Source organism: Jaculus jaculus, chromosome 17 (genome assembly GCF_020740685.1).
Source record: "Jaculus jaculus isolate mJacJac1 chromosome 17, mJacJac1.mat.Y.cur, whole genome shotgun sequence".
NCBI classification, from domain to species: Eukaryota; Metazoa; Chordata; class Mammalia; order Rodentia; family Dipodidae; genus Jaculus; species Jaculus jaculus.
In genome coordinates this window covers 35,157,165-35,171,839 of record NC_059118.1, presented here as the reverse complement: position 1 = coordinate 35,171,839, position 14,675 = coordinate 35,157,165, and the positions used below count along the sequence as shown (strand labels likewise).

General features: G+C 38.8%; 1 protein-coding gene across 1 annotated transcript in view; it reads left to right on the top strand.

The window, feature by feature from the left end:
• Window positions 1–14,675, top strand: part of Slc9a9 (solute carrier family 9 member A9) — a 631,054-nt gene that overhangs the window by 206,297 nt on the left and 410,082 nt on the right. The gene's annotated exons all lie outside the window — the stretch shown is intronic.

Below are 14,675 nucleotides of genomic sequence, written 5' to 3'. Positions count from 1 at the left end.
TTTCTTTTTCCCAAAGAATATATTTAGCTGATTCACTTAAGGTTCCTAAAATGCACATAAATGAGCTTTCTTCATTTCAAATCAATATCATTTATTTTATTTTTCAAACTAGTCATTTTTCCAGATAATAGACTAACAGAAGCTCTTGAATTCATAGTGAGTCTGGCAGATTGTAGAGAACTCAAGAGTTGGAAAACTTTTCTTTCTCAATGCAAATGCAATGCAACAGAAATGCACATGACTCTATCTCATCACGTGGCATCAGCAAGTGAACCTTAAGCAGTTTCAGCTAAGAGCCAATGTGATTCCCTTTGTGGTGAGAGGGTTTTCTTTTGGAGATGGGAGCCTGTGGCCTTTCTTCACCTCCTCTTTAGACGCTTAACCATTTATATTTAATAAATGCCACTCGGGCAGCTTTCACTGTGTCAGAGGTCTCGTCTAGGTTTTAGATTAAGTCCAACATTTTGGTCCAATGTCAGATATCCCAAAGGAAAGCAGCTATCTGATAATTAAATGTGACAACAGGATTCTATTCTGGGTGTTAATTACTTCAAATGCTGCTGAAAATGTGTTGTGAAGTAACAAAGGATGTTTAAAAGTCAGACCTCACAGCAGGGGGTAAGAAAGGCAGAGAGGCCAGGCTTCTGTTTGGGGGGGGAGTGGATTTTGTTTTTTATCCAGGTGACATTTCTCAATGCTGTCACCCTCCAAAGTTGCCATTGAATTCAGCAAATTTCAAATGAGCCTCCAACATATCTCTCACCTGGCCAGAGAGAAGGGGCCTTTCTTGCATTGGGGAGAAGGAGCAGTGAAGAGAGAGGGACACAGACAGACCCATCAATGCTAAAGGAGCCTTGGAAAGCAACATCCAGAACAATTAATTAGGTCATCAGGTTTCCCCGTCCAAGAAATTCTAACACTAAAGGATGATTGGGAGTAAAATATTTAAAAAATCTGCTGAGCCCCTCGTTTTCACTTCCTGGGCTGCCAAGCTGTGAAAGGCCAAACCCCACCACTAAGCGCAAATGAGCTTGCAGGCTCCTGCAGCTACAACCAAGGGCAAGCTGGGGCTCTGCTCCAGGCAGGGCCACTCAGGTGTTCCCGAAAATGCACGCTCTGGATGAACGCTGATGCTCCTCAGCATAAACTGGGGCCTGGAAAGCCTCTCTTTCCTGTCTCTAGCCAGTAAGTATCTCTCCCTCTTCACTACCCATGCTTGAATAAGGTTAAATTATGCATGTATTTCACACTGCTATCATTTGGATATGGAGAATTCCCCCACCACTTGGCAAAGGCTTAATATATTGAAGTTTGGTCCCCAGCTGGTGGTGCTATTTGGGAGATTCTAGAAAATTTTAAGAGGTAGGACCTAACTGGAAAAAGTAGATCCCTGCTACTCTCTCTGCTTCCTGTTACTCTGTCTACCAAGAAGTAAAGACAGAACCTCCACTACATGCTCTTGCCACAGAGTGTTCTGTTCTGCCCAAATGAATAAGGCCAAGTTACCATGAAGAAGGGGTTTCCCCTCTAGCTAGGAGACATTGCCATTCTAGCTGAAGCCCTCAATTCCTCAGCATGGACAACCTTGGCATTGTGTGGAGTGACACTGGGGTGGCTTGGATCAGATGCCCCCCATCGACTCACGTGCTCTGAATGCTTGGTCCTCAGGTGATGGTAACTTGGGAGGTGTATTGTTGGCAGCAGGTTTATGAGTATTATAGCCACCCCCACCTTTCTAGTACCTGGCTCACTCTCTTGCTGCCCTTTTCCACACTTGTTATAGAAGAGCTAGTGTTCATCCTTTGTCCCCTGCCACCATGAAGTTTCCCCACAAAAGTGTAAACCAAAATAAACCCTTTTCTCCCATCATCTGCTTTTGGTCAGGTGCCTTTTCCAAGAGACAAGAAGGTAACTACAACATCCTCAATTAGTTCCTATTATGATAAAGGTAATTCTACAGAAGAGCATTTAACTGCCTACCATCTACACATTAGGATCTATAAGTTTCTCTCCCACCCAGTGTATCTGGACTTCCCTTGAGTTCTCCTGTCTGTCTACTAGTGTGTCTATGATGTCATGGGTCTGTTGGCTGTTTGCTGATTGGTCCCCTGCATAGTTTTCCACATGTTTCTCTTTACTTGCTATTGCAATCAGCTCCGTGTTGCTGAGATTAACATCCAACCAGACACAGTTTATGGAAGGAAGGTATTTCTTTCAGGTTTACAGAGTCCAGGAGAACACCATCAATGGTGGAAGATGGTGCCCTTTCATAGATCCAAGCAGAGAGAAACCACCAACAGCCACCACTACTGACATGAACAGCCAGCACTACAAGCATGCAGGAGCCACCAGAACTCAAACTGCTCTGAATACACCTAGTAGGGTTGTACTGAAGATCTTCCCCCAAACACAGATTAGGACTGGGCCCCAGAATCTGCCCCCAGTCACATGCCCCTTGCATTGGGTCTGTCTGCTAGAGACTCGAATAGGAAGCTTAGTAAGAAAGATTTGAGCCAGTGGTGGCACACACCTTTAATCCCAGCACTCATGGGGCAGGGGTAGGCAATTGTTGTAAGTTTAAGGGCACCCTGAGACTACACAGTAAAATCCAGGTCAGTCTGTGCTAGAGCAAGACCATACCTCAAAAAACCAAAAACAACAACAACAAAAAGATTGAGTCTATGGGGCCAAACATTCAAACTACCACATTTGCTCACTTACCTCTTAAACTTAATTTTGACCCTAAGTTACTATCTTGGTGCAAGCCTTCTTGTTACACAGACATTCTTTCTAATGCCCACCGCACCTCTCTTTCAACATTTCTAGCTTACCTATAGGCTTTCTCTGACTTTCTTACTAAAAGTTCAAATATTTGTTTCTCCAATTTTCTTTTCTTCCCACTGAATCATGCATAGCACCCTGACACAGCTCTTTTGGTAGTAACTCCAAGCTATCACACAAAATGCCCTCTTCCTACATAGTCCATTGTCAACTCTTGCCTCAGAGTCCTCCCTTTGGATCCACCAGCTCACAGGCTAAGCCTGGATTTCCCATCTCTATCAATTCTTGTCCAGCCAGCATTGGACTTTTGTACAGATATATTTATCTTTCTAGAAGGTAACTTACTGAAAGTAGGGTATATGTCCTTGAGAGAACAAATGAAAGCTTTTGTGTTTTATCTTAGTTCCACCTTTGAGTGGATTTGAAGTTTAAGAATATTAGGAAGGGACTGGAGAGATGGCTTAGTGGTTAAGGTGCTTGCCTGCATAGCCAAAGGACCCAGGTTTGATTCTCCAGGACCCATGTAAGCCAGATGTATAAGGTGGCACATGCATCTGCTGTTCATTTTCAGCAGCTGGAGGTCCTGGAGCACCCATTTTCCTCTTTTTCTCTGTAAAATACATACATAGAAATAAAATATTTTTTTAAAAAAAAAGAATATCGGAGCCAAGTGTGGTAGCACATGCCTTTAATCCTAGCACTTGGGAGTCAGAGGTAGGAGGATTGCCATGAGTACAAGGGCAGCCTGAGAATGCATAGTGAATCACAAGTCAGCCTGAGCTAAAGTGAGACCCCACCTTGAAAACCCAGTAAATAAATAAATAAATAATATTGATAAGGGCTGGGACTATAGCTCAGTGGTAGAACATTTAGTTAGTATGTATAAGGGACCTGGGTTCAACCCTTGACACCACATTAAGAGAGAGAAGAGAGCATTATTCTTACATTGTGGAAAATAGAAGTTATACATTTTGATATGAAATCAGGTAAATAGCATTCACCCACTTATTCATAAAGGATATATTTCAAGACCTCCATAACTTCCTAAAAGTAGAGTACTGAACCCCATATATATTATGATTTTTCCCAAAGTACACATACCTATGATTAAGTTTAACTTATACATTAGGCAAAGTAACATATTAACAACAATAACTAATAATAAAGTAGGAGTTTACTACAATATACTATGACAAAAGTTTTTTAAGTTATGCATTGTTTACTTCTGGAATTTTCCATTTAATACTTTCAGACTGCAGTTTGCCATGAATTAATAAAAAGACAAAAAGCAAAGCCATGGATATAAGTGGGGATTATCCTAATAAAGAGCCAAAATCATTGGTTACTATGACCACTGACAGCACCTGCAGAGCCCTTTAGGAATCACCACACATTTCACTTCCCTTCCCATCTTCTACCAGAAAAATATATTCATGAACAATCCTTTCAATTTTGGTGTATCTACATTTTTAATTATTAGCATTGGAATAATCCTGTGCCCTTGTATCTACTTAGTCACATTGTAGATTAAAGCTGCTTTCTTTGCTAGTCTAGGAAGCAAAATGCGAATTATAATGCTGTTGCTTGGGTTAAATGTCCTCCAAATTCCAGATACTCACTTCTAATTGAATTTGATGGTTGTAACTCTTGACATAGCACCAGGTGGTAGGTGCTATATCACGTTCCAATACTTTAGAATGTTAGTCCTAAAACAAAATAGCTTCAAATCCTGGTGTGGTGGTACACGCCTTTAATCTCAGCACCCAGTAGACAGAAGTAGGAGGATCACCATGAGTTTGAGGTCACCCTAAGACTACATAGTGAATTTCAGGTCAGCCTGGGCTAAAGTAAGACCCTATCATGAAAAAAACAAATAAAATAGCTTCAATGCAAAAGTTCTAATTAGCTTGTCTCTGACCAGTACTGTTATTTCAAGTATATAGGAATGCAGCTTCCAAATGCATCCTGGACCAAAATGAATGACTTTTACATGATTTGCATTTCTAAAAGGTTTTTAATAGGTTATGAAGGAAGGTAAACCAGAGAGAGAGAGAGAATCCTGAACAAAGGCATTCATTTCAAAGGCAGCATGGCAGAGTAGAAAGCTTCAATTGAAAGTCAGATCTGGTGTCAGGATCACTATTAATTAACAGTGCAATCTACAGTTTCCAGGGAACCAACGCCAACTGGGGGTTAGAACAGTGTGTATGGAAGTGAGCCGCTGCCATACAAATAGCTCAGGAAAGGTCCCTGTGGAAAGAGCAGAGCTCTTCTCCTCCGGTAACTCCATCACTGGAGCTTCTCTTTGGGTCTGGAGCTGGCTGCCAGCACCTCCCACGCTGTCTCTTTCTTAGGAGAACAGAGCAAGAATCTTTGTCTCACTCTCCTCGGCTCAAATCTTGCCACACCTTATGGATTCCAAGGCAGTCCCTGCTTCAGGAACACTCGCTGAGGTCCGGGGAACATGTTGTATTTCCTGCCCTGTGGGATCTACCTTACACACCAGGAAGTTTGGGCAGGAAGTGGCTCACCTGGAAGCCATGAGCTAAGAAAATGGAAGGCAGAATTATTGTCCAGGTAACATTGATATAAAGAAGAAAGGCATATGCTAGATGGAAACTACCCACAACAAAACTGACGGATGCAGCGGTTTAATAGGGCCACAAAATGTCTGTGCTTATCTTCTCATCTATAAATTCCAAGAGTGGTGGTTAAATATCATTATTAAAGGATTTTGAACAATAAATAAAGCCACATGGTTGGAAATGGGCTACGTCTCTATAATCTATGTAGCATATGCTAGAGAAAATATTTACTATAATTTATATTATCATTTAACTCAATATCTATCACTCTACCTATAGAAATTTCTCTGGTTTCATTAAAGTAGCATGCTTAGTGAAGTAGTCCTTCATAAAATGTAACATTTTATGACCCAGATATATATAGAGAATACCCATTTCACATGTGATTTCCCCCATTAGGTATGTCCCACTTAGTTAAGGCATACTGACTAACGTCGATAAATCAAGAAATACAGGTTTAAGTCTGTTACTTAAAGTTATGAAGTATGTGTAGCCAAAATGCACATTATTCAAGCTAACTTGAGGATAGGAGAGGGAATAGACAGAACAAGTTGACTTGGTTTCAATACCTTCCATGGCAACACATGAGAAGATACTGGGTGGAGGCAGTAAGTTAAGAAAGAGAAATGCATGCGTATTAGTAAGAGAAATAGGACAACTTTTAGAAGAAATAACAACATAAGTGGTTAAAATCAGGTCCCTCTGGGCTGTAGGGCCATAGAAGACAATGAAATTCAACTTTTATTTTACATTATTCTATATTAGCTAATTTTAAATTAATTTTAAATTATCATATATAAAGTACTGAGTTTCATTATGAAAGTTTTACACATATATGTCATTATACACTTTTCTTATTCATCTCTCTCCCTAACCTCCTTCATCCATCCCCACTATTAAATTGTCACTTGACTCCAAAATACTATTGCCTGTTGCTTTCTGTCATATAAATTCCATTATTCTGTCTCCCTCCCCAACCCCAAATTCCCTTAATATCTCCTTCACCCTGGTATCCTTTCTATTTTCAAGACCTTCACATGCACATATATCAAACTTAAATTTAGATTGCACACATTATTATTTGTCTATTAATCTGTCTTATTTTGTTCACCATAATCTAGTTAACTTACTCTATAATGTGCAGTGCCTTTCTCATGACTTCTTTTGTATTTATGACTGAAAACATTTCCAATGTGTAATTATACCATATTGTCATTATCTGTTCATCTGTTGATAGATATCTAGGGTGGTTCCATTTACAAGCTATAAACATGAATGTACAGGAACCCCTGTGGTATGCTAACTTAGATTCCTACATGTAAGGGCTGAAGAGGGTATGGCTCAGTGGATAAAGCGGTTGCCTTACAATCATGAAGGCCTGAATTGAATTCAGTCCCCAGAACCCACACAAAAACGCTGGGCATGGAGTCTTGTCCTTGTAATGCCCCAACACTGAGGAGATAAGACAGACAAACCCCTGGGACTCACTGACTGCCAAACTAGCCTGCTTAGTGAGCTCCAGGCTGAGAGACTCTGAGAAAGAAAAAAAGAAAGAAAGGGGGGGGGGGAAGGAGGTAGAGAGGGTGGGAGGGGGAAAGAGAGAGAGAGAGAAAGGAAGGAAGGGAGGGAGAATAGGAGGGAGGGAGGAAGGGAGAGAGAGAGAGAGGGAGGGAGAGGGAGGAAGGAGGGAGGGAGGCAGGGAGAGAAGGAGGAAGGGAGGGAGAAAGAAAGGAAGGAAGGAAGGAAGGAAGGAAGGAAGGAAGGAAGGAAGGAAGGAAGGAAGGAAGGAAGGAAGGAAAGAGGGAGGATAGGAAAGAGGTGGACAGAGACTGAAAGAAACCACACATTAGGCTGTCCTCTGGTTTCCACATACATACACACATGCAAAAAGAAAAAAAATCCTGGGACTCAGGAAGCCCATCTGCCAGTTAGCCTGGCAAACACAGCAGTTATCAGTAATGAGAACGAGTCACTTACTCAGAACAACATAGAGGGTCCAAACGTTAGTCCTCTGACCTTGACATGTGAGCCATGGCACACACATGCCAATAATCATACACATGAACATGCATACAAACATCAAACATGCACGGGCACGACACCAAAGAGAAGCCCTTCAGGTGTCTGCTCAGGAAGGCAATAACAGTGATCATGTACTCGACATTAGTTCCTTGAGGAGCTTCTACGTGTATTTGCACAGCGGCTGCAGCAGTGTTTACTTCGGCTGGGAGTGCGCAGCTTCCCTCCCACATCCTGACGAGCGCTGTCCAGATAACCATTCCGACTCGGGTGAGGTGGACTCTCACAGCAGTTTTAATTGGTATTTCTCTAACATCTTGAGAATGTCGAATACTTTTTCAAATCTTTAATGTTCGTCTATATTTTGTCTTTTGTGAACTATTTTATTTGGTCGTTAATTTTTTTTTTTTTTTTTTTTTTTTGGAGTTCTTTACAATCTGTATACTAATTCCCTGTTAGTGAGATAGTGGAATAGGTGGCAATACTTTTTCCCATCTGGTAGGTTTACTCATCACTCTGCTAATTGTTTTCTTTACTATCCAGAACTTTTTAATTTTATTAATCCCTATTGCCAATTCTTGGGAGTATTTCTAGTGCTGTTGGACAGCCCTTGGCTGCATTGTATATCCCGAATTGTCTTATAATTTCTCTACCACTTCCAAAGTTTCAATTCTTGATTAAAGCTTTTGATCCACTTTGAATTGATCTTGCACAGGGTGAAAGATATTATGCAGGCAGATATCCAATTTTCTCAACACCATTTTTGGAAAAGGCTATGTTTAATGTATGTGTTTGAAACCTTTTCCAAAAATCAGGTGGCCATAGTTGCATAGGTTGATTTGGGGTGCTCTCTTCTGTCCCCGAGGTCTGTCCATCTATTTCTATGGCTCCAAAGTATACTTTGAAGTCTCGAACTGTGATGCCTCCACCATTGCTTTTTCGGCTTGGGATGGCTTTCACTATTTAAGGTCTTTCATGCATCAACATGAATTTTAGGATTATTTTTTCCTAGTTCTTTGAAGAATGGGATTGTAACTTTAGTGAGAATTGTACTAAATTCGTTAGTAATAGAGACAGTTTTAGAATATTAATTCTGCTGACCCATATGCACTGGGAAGAGTGTCTCCAATTTCCTTCTTCAGTGTCTGAAAGTTTGTAAGTCAGTAGTCTTTCAACTCCTTTGTCAGGTTTATTCCTAGGGATTTTTGCTTGCTTGCTTGTTTGTTATTTTAAACTGCTATGAAAGGATTTTTTTTCTTCCTGATTTCTTCCTCTATAAGTTCATCATTGGTATATAGAAAGACTACTTATTTAATTATGTTGATTTTGTTGCCTGCTACTGTGCTAAAAGGGTTTATAAGCACCAAGAGTTCCTGGTGGTATCTTTAGGGTCTCTAATGTGCAGGGTCATGTTATCTGAAAACAGGGATAATTTGATTTCTTCCTTTCATATTTCATCCCTTTATTTCTCTCTCTTATCTCATGACTGTAGCCAAAATTTCAAGCATTATTTGAAGAAGAGCAAAGAAGTGGACACCACTTTCAGTTTTTCCCTATTTAAATTAGTGGTGGCTATAGGCTTGTGGTAGATAGTCTTTATTATGCTTATTTATTATGTATTTAGTATATTCCTAGTTTCTTCAGACTTTTATCATGAAGGGATGTTGAACCTTGTCAGATGTCTTTTCTGTGACTACTGAGATGAGATGGATGTGTTATTTCTATTCTCACATTGATTGATGTGCTACTCTTCCGCACTGATTTGCATGCATTGAACCAACCTTGCATACCTGGGATGAAACTAACTCAGTCATAGCATATGCCTTTCCTAATATGTTCTTGAATTCTGTTCTTGAGGATTTTTGTATTTATGGTTATCAGGGAAGTTGGAGTATAACTTTTAGGTTTGGTTTTCTCCTTTTTCAGCTTTGATATTTAGGTGATGCTGGCTTTGTTGAGTTTGGTAGTATTCCTTCCCTTTCTGTTGCTTGGAAGAATTTGCGGAACACTGATGATAGCTCTTCCTTAAAGGTTTCAGAGAATTTGGCCGCAAATTGGTCTAGTCCTAAGGTTTGCTTTGTGGGGACACTTTATTAACGCTTAACCTCAATGCTTATTGTGGACCCATTAAGGTTATTCATACCCCTTCAATTTAATATTGGTAGATATGTATATCTAGGAATTTATCCATTTCTTCTAGATTTTCTAAATCTTCTTTGTTTGAATTTTTGGGACTTAGGTTTCCAAAGTATCTTCTAATGGTTCTCCAACTTTCATTATAATTTCCTCTTACAATACCTTTCCACTATAATGTCACTTGTTCATATATTATCACTCTTTTTCTATTTGTTGGACTAGGGATAGACATTATCAATCTCATTTTTCTATTTACGTTTTCTTTCTTTCTTTTCTTTTCTTTCTTTCTCCCCCCCACCCCGCTCTTTTTTTTGTTGTTATTTTGAGAAAGGATCTCACTCTAGCTCAAGCTGACCTGGAATTCACTATGTAGTCTCAGGGTGACCTTGAACTCATGGAGATCCTGATACCTCTGCCTCCCAAATGCTGGGACTGAAGGCATGTGCTACCACACCCAGCTCATTTATCTTTTCAACAAACCAATTTTTTGTTTGAGTCTATGTATTTCATTGCCATTTCATTTTATTTCTTGCCATGCATAGGCAGGTTTTGCTTTTTCTTGTTTTTCTAGGATTCATTTTCTGAGGTTCATAATTTGAGGATTCATTTGAGATTTCTCTGATGCATTTTGTTTTGTTAATATCACTCTTATTCTTTTTTTTTCTTTTCACAATTTTTATTAACATTTTCCATGATAATAAAAAATATCCCATGGTAATACCCCCCCCCCGCACTTTCCACTTTGAAATTCCATTCTCCATCATATTACCTCCCCATCTCAATCATTGTAGTTACATACATACAATATCAACCTATTAAGTACCCTCCTCCCTTCCTTTCTCTTCCCTTTATATCTCCTTTTTAACTTACTGGCCTCTGCTACTAAGTATTTTCCTTCTCACACAGAAGCCCAATAATCTGTAGCTAGGATCCACATATGAGGGAGAACATGTGGCACTTGGCTTTCTGGGCCTGGGTTACCTCACTTAGTATAATCCTTTCCAGATCCATCCATTTTTCTGCAAATTTCATAACTTCATTTTTCTTTACTGCTGAGTAAAACTCCATTGTATAAATGTTCCACATCTTCATTATCCACTCATCAATTGAGGGACATTTAGGCTGGTTCCATTTCCCAGCTATTATAAATTGAGCAGCAATAAACATGGTTGAGCATGTACTTCTAAGGAAATGAGATGATTCCATCAGATATATGCCTAGGAGTGCTATAGCTGGGTCATATGGTAGATCAATCTTCAGCTGTTTTAGGAACCTCCACACTCATTTCCACAATGGCTGGACCAGATTTCATTCCCACCAGCAGTGTAGAAGGGTTCCTCTTTTTCCACACCCCCGCCAACATTTCTGATCATTCATGATGGTAGCCAATCTGACAGGAGTGAGATGGAATCTCAATGTAGTTTTAATCTGCATTTCCCTGATGACTAGTGACGTAGAAAATTTTTTTAGATGCTTATATGCCATTCATATTTTTTCCTTTGAGAATGCTCTATTTATCTCCATAGCCCATTTTTTGATTGGCTTGTTTGATTCCTTATTATTTAACTTTTTGAGTTCTTTGTATATCCTAGAAATTAATCCTCTATCAGATATATAGCTGGCAAAGATTTTTTTCCCATTCTGTTGGTTGCCTCTTTGCTTTTTTGACTATGTCCTTTGCAGTGCAAAATCTTTGTAATTTCATGAAGTCCCAGTGATTAATCTGTAATTTTATTGCCTGAGAAATTGGGGTTGTATTCAGAATTTTTGCATCTATGTTCATGAGGGAGATTGGTCTACAATTTTCTTTTTTTGTTCTATCTTTGCTTGGTTTTGGTATCAGGGTGATGCTGGCCTGGTAGAAGGAGTTTGGTAGAATTCCTTCTTTTTCTATTTCCTAGAAAAGCTTAAGAAGCAATGATGTTAGTTCTTCCTTGAAGGTCTGGTAAAATTCAGCAGTGAATCCATCTGAGCCTGGGCTGTTTTTAGTTGGGAGATTATTGATAACTCTTCAGATGCCCATGCTTGTTATAGGTCTATTTAAGTGATTAATCTCATCTTGATTTAATTTAGGTAGGTCATATAAATCAAGGAAATAATCCATTTCTTTCAGATTTCCATACTTTGTGGAGTATATGCTTTTATAGTATATCCTTATGATATTTGAATTTCTTTGGAATCTGTTGTGATGCTACCTTTTTCATCTCTGATTTTATTAATTTGTGTCTCTTATCTCTTTGTTTTGGTCAGATTTGCTAAGGGTTTATCAATCTTGTTTATCCTTTCAAAGAACCAACTCTTTGTTTCATTAATTCTTTGGATTGTTCTTTTTGTTTCTATTTCATTAATTTCTGCCCTAATCTTTATTATTTCTTCCTTTCTACTGATTTTTGTTTTGCCTTGTTCTTCTTTTTCCAAGGCTTTAAGGTGAAGCACTAGGTCGTTTACTTGCGACCTTTCTAATTTCTTAATATATGCACTTAAGGCTATAAATTTACCTCTTAGAACTGCCTTCATTGTGTCCCAGAGATTTTGGCATGTTGTGTTCTCATTATTGTTTGACTCTATAAATTTTTTGATTTCCTTTTTGATTTCTTCATTGACCCACTCATCATTTAGTAGTGTATTGTTTAGTTTCCATGATTTTATGTATGCTCTATAGCCTTTCTTGCTACTTATTTGCAGTTTAATTCTATTGTGGTCAGATAGAATGCAAGGAATTATTTCAATTTTCCTGAATTTGTTAAGATTTGTTTTGCATCCTAACATATGGTCTATTTTAGAGAATGTTCCATGTGCTGCTGAAAAGAATGTATATTCTGCAGCATTTGGGTGAAATGTCCTGTATATATCTGTTAGGTCCATTCCTTCTATGACCTGGTTTATTCCAGATGCCTCTCTGTTTATTTTTTCCCAGGATGACCAGGCAATTGATGAGAGTGGGGTGTTAAAGTCACCCACCACCACTGTGTTTGGTGTTATCTGTGACCTTAGTTCTAATAGTGTTTGTTTGATGAGTTTGGGAGCCCCCATGTTAGGTGCATATACGTTTAGGATTATAATGTCCTCCTGTTGGAGTGTGCCCTTAATCAATATAAAGTGACCTTCCTTATCTTTCTTGACTAACGTTGGATTGAAATCTACCTTGTCAGATATTAGGATAGAAACCCCTGCTTGTTTTCTAGGCCCATTTACTTGAAACACTGTTTTCCAGCCTTTCACCCTAAGATAATGTCTATCCTTTGTAGAAAGGTGAGTTTCTTGGAGACAACAAATTGTAGGATCCTGCTTTTTAACCCAGTCTGCAAACCTTTGTCTTTTGGTTGAGGCATTGAAGCTGTTGATATTAAGAGATATTATTGAAAGGTGTGTATTTATGTTTGCCATTTTTATTTTTTTTATTTTTATTTTTTTTGTGGTTCCAGTTCTACCTGTGCTCTCATGTGTTAACTAGTATTTGAGAATTGCTTGTTTTTTTCTAGGTTCCTTATATGTGTGCTTTTCTTTTTCTTCAGCATGGAGGATTCTATCAAGTATTTTCTGTAGAGCTGGTTTTGTCTTCAAATACTCCTTTAGCCTGCTTTTGTCATGGAATGTCCTTATTTCTCCATCTATTTGAATGGGTATCTTTGCAGGATAAACAAACCTTGGTTTACAGTTGTTATCTTTCAGAACTTGGAATACATCACTCCAAGCCCTTCTGGCTTTCAAAGTTTGTGTTGAATAATCTGCTGTAATCCTGATGGGCTTGTCTTTGTAGGTAACTTGATTTTTTTCTCTAACTGCTTTCAATATTTTTTCTTTGGTTTGTGTGTTTGGAAGTTTGATTATAATATGGCAAGGAGAGGTTCTTTCCAGATTTTGTCTGGCTGGTGTTCTAAAGGCTTCCTGTATCTGCATTGGCACCTCTTTCCCAATTTGGGGAAAATTTTCTTCAATGATTTTGTTGAAGATGCCTACTATGCCTTTGGAGTAGAATTTTTCTCCTTCTGCTATGCCCTGAATTCTTATATTTGATCTTTTTATACTGTCCCAAATATCTTGAAATTCCCACTCATACTTTTCTATAAGTTTGTTTTTCTCTTTGTTGGACTGTATTAGATCTGCCACTTGGTTTACTAGCTTAGATATTCTGTCCTCTCCTTCATCTATTCTACTGGTGAGATTTTCTACAGAGTTTTTTATTTCACTGTGTTCTTCATTGCTAGTCATTCTGTCTGGTTTTTCTTTATTATTTATATTTCCTTATTTATGTCTTGTATTGCCTTCTTTATTTCATTAAATTGGTGTCCTGCGTCTTCTTTGATTTCCTCTTTGATTCCTTTGATTTCCTCTTTGATTTCTTCTTTGATTCCTTTGATTTGTTCTTTGACCTCTTTGAACATATTTACAATCATTCTTTTTTTTTTTTTTTTTTTTTTTGGTTTTCGAGGTAGGGTCTCACTCTAGCCCAGGCTGACCTGGAATTCACTATGGAGTCTCAGGGTGGCCTCGAACTCACAGCAATCCTCCTACCTCTGCCTCCTGAGTGCTGGCATTAAAGGCGTGCGCCACCACACCCAGCTTACAATCATTCTTTTGAAATCTTTCTCAGGCATTTGCTCTAACTCGTTCTCACTGGAGGTCATTTCTGATGCATTAATACTTTTAGATTGATTTATATTGTCTTGTTTTTTAGTGTTTCTTGTGTTATAATGTATATATTTTTGCATCTTGGATTAAGTTAATGCTTGGGTTTTCTAGCTAGCTGGGTATTCTTAGCTGTATCAATTGATCTGATGTTATATATCTTCAGGGTAGGAGATTAAGATGTTAGGTGTGGCTCTTAACACCCCTAGGGGTTGAGTTTGCCTGCTATGGGAGTATTCAAGTAGGCTGAGTGGAATAAAATACAGGTAGATTCTAAAATGTAACTAAACAGTGTACACATTCAATCAAAAATAGCACCAAGTATGTATGTAACAGTTGGTATTATAACAACCAGATCTTCTATCAACAAAGAGGTTAAGATTTCTGGTCTGTTGAGGGATCCAAGTCAGCTTGTGACCAAGTGAGACCCTTCCCTGGTGCAATCCCAGTTACCTTGGAAGAGTTTGGTCTCAGTCAAGTTGCTGGCTGTGTCATTGGGTTGCTGTTCTGATTTCTGGAGCTTGG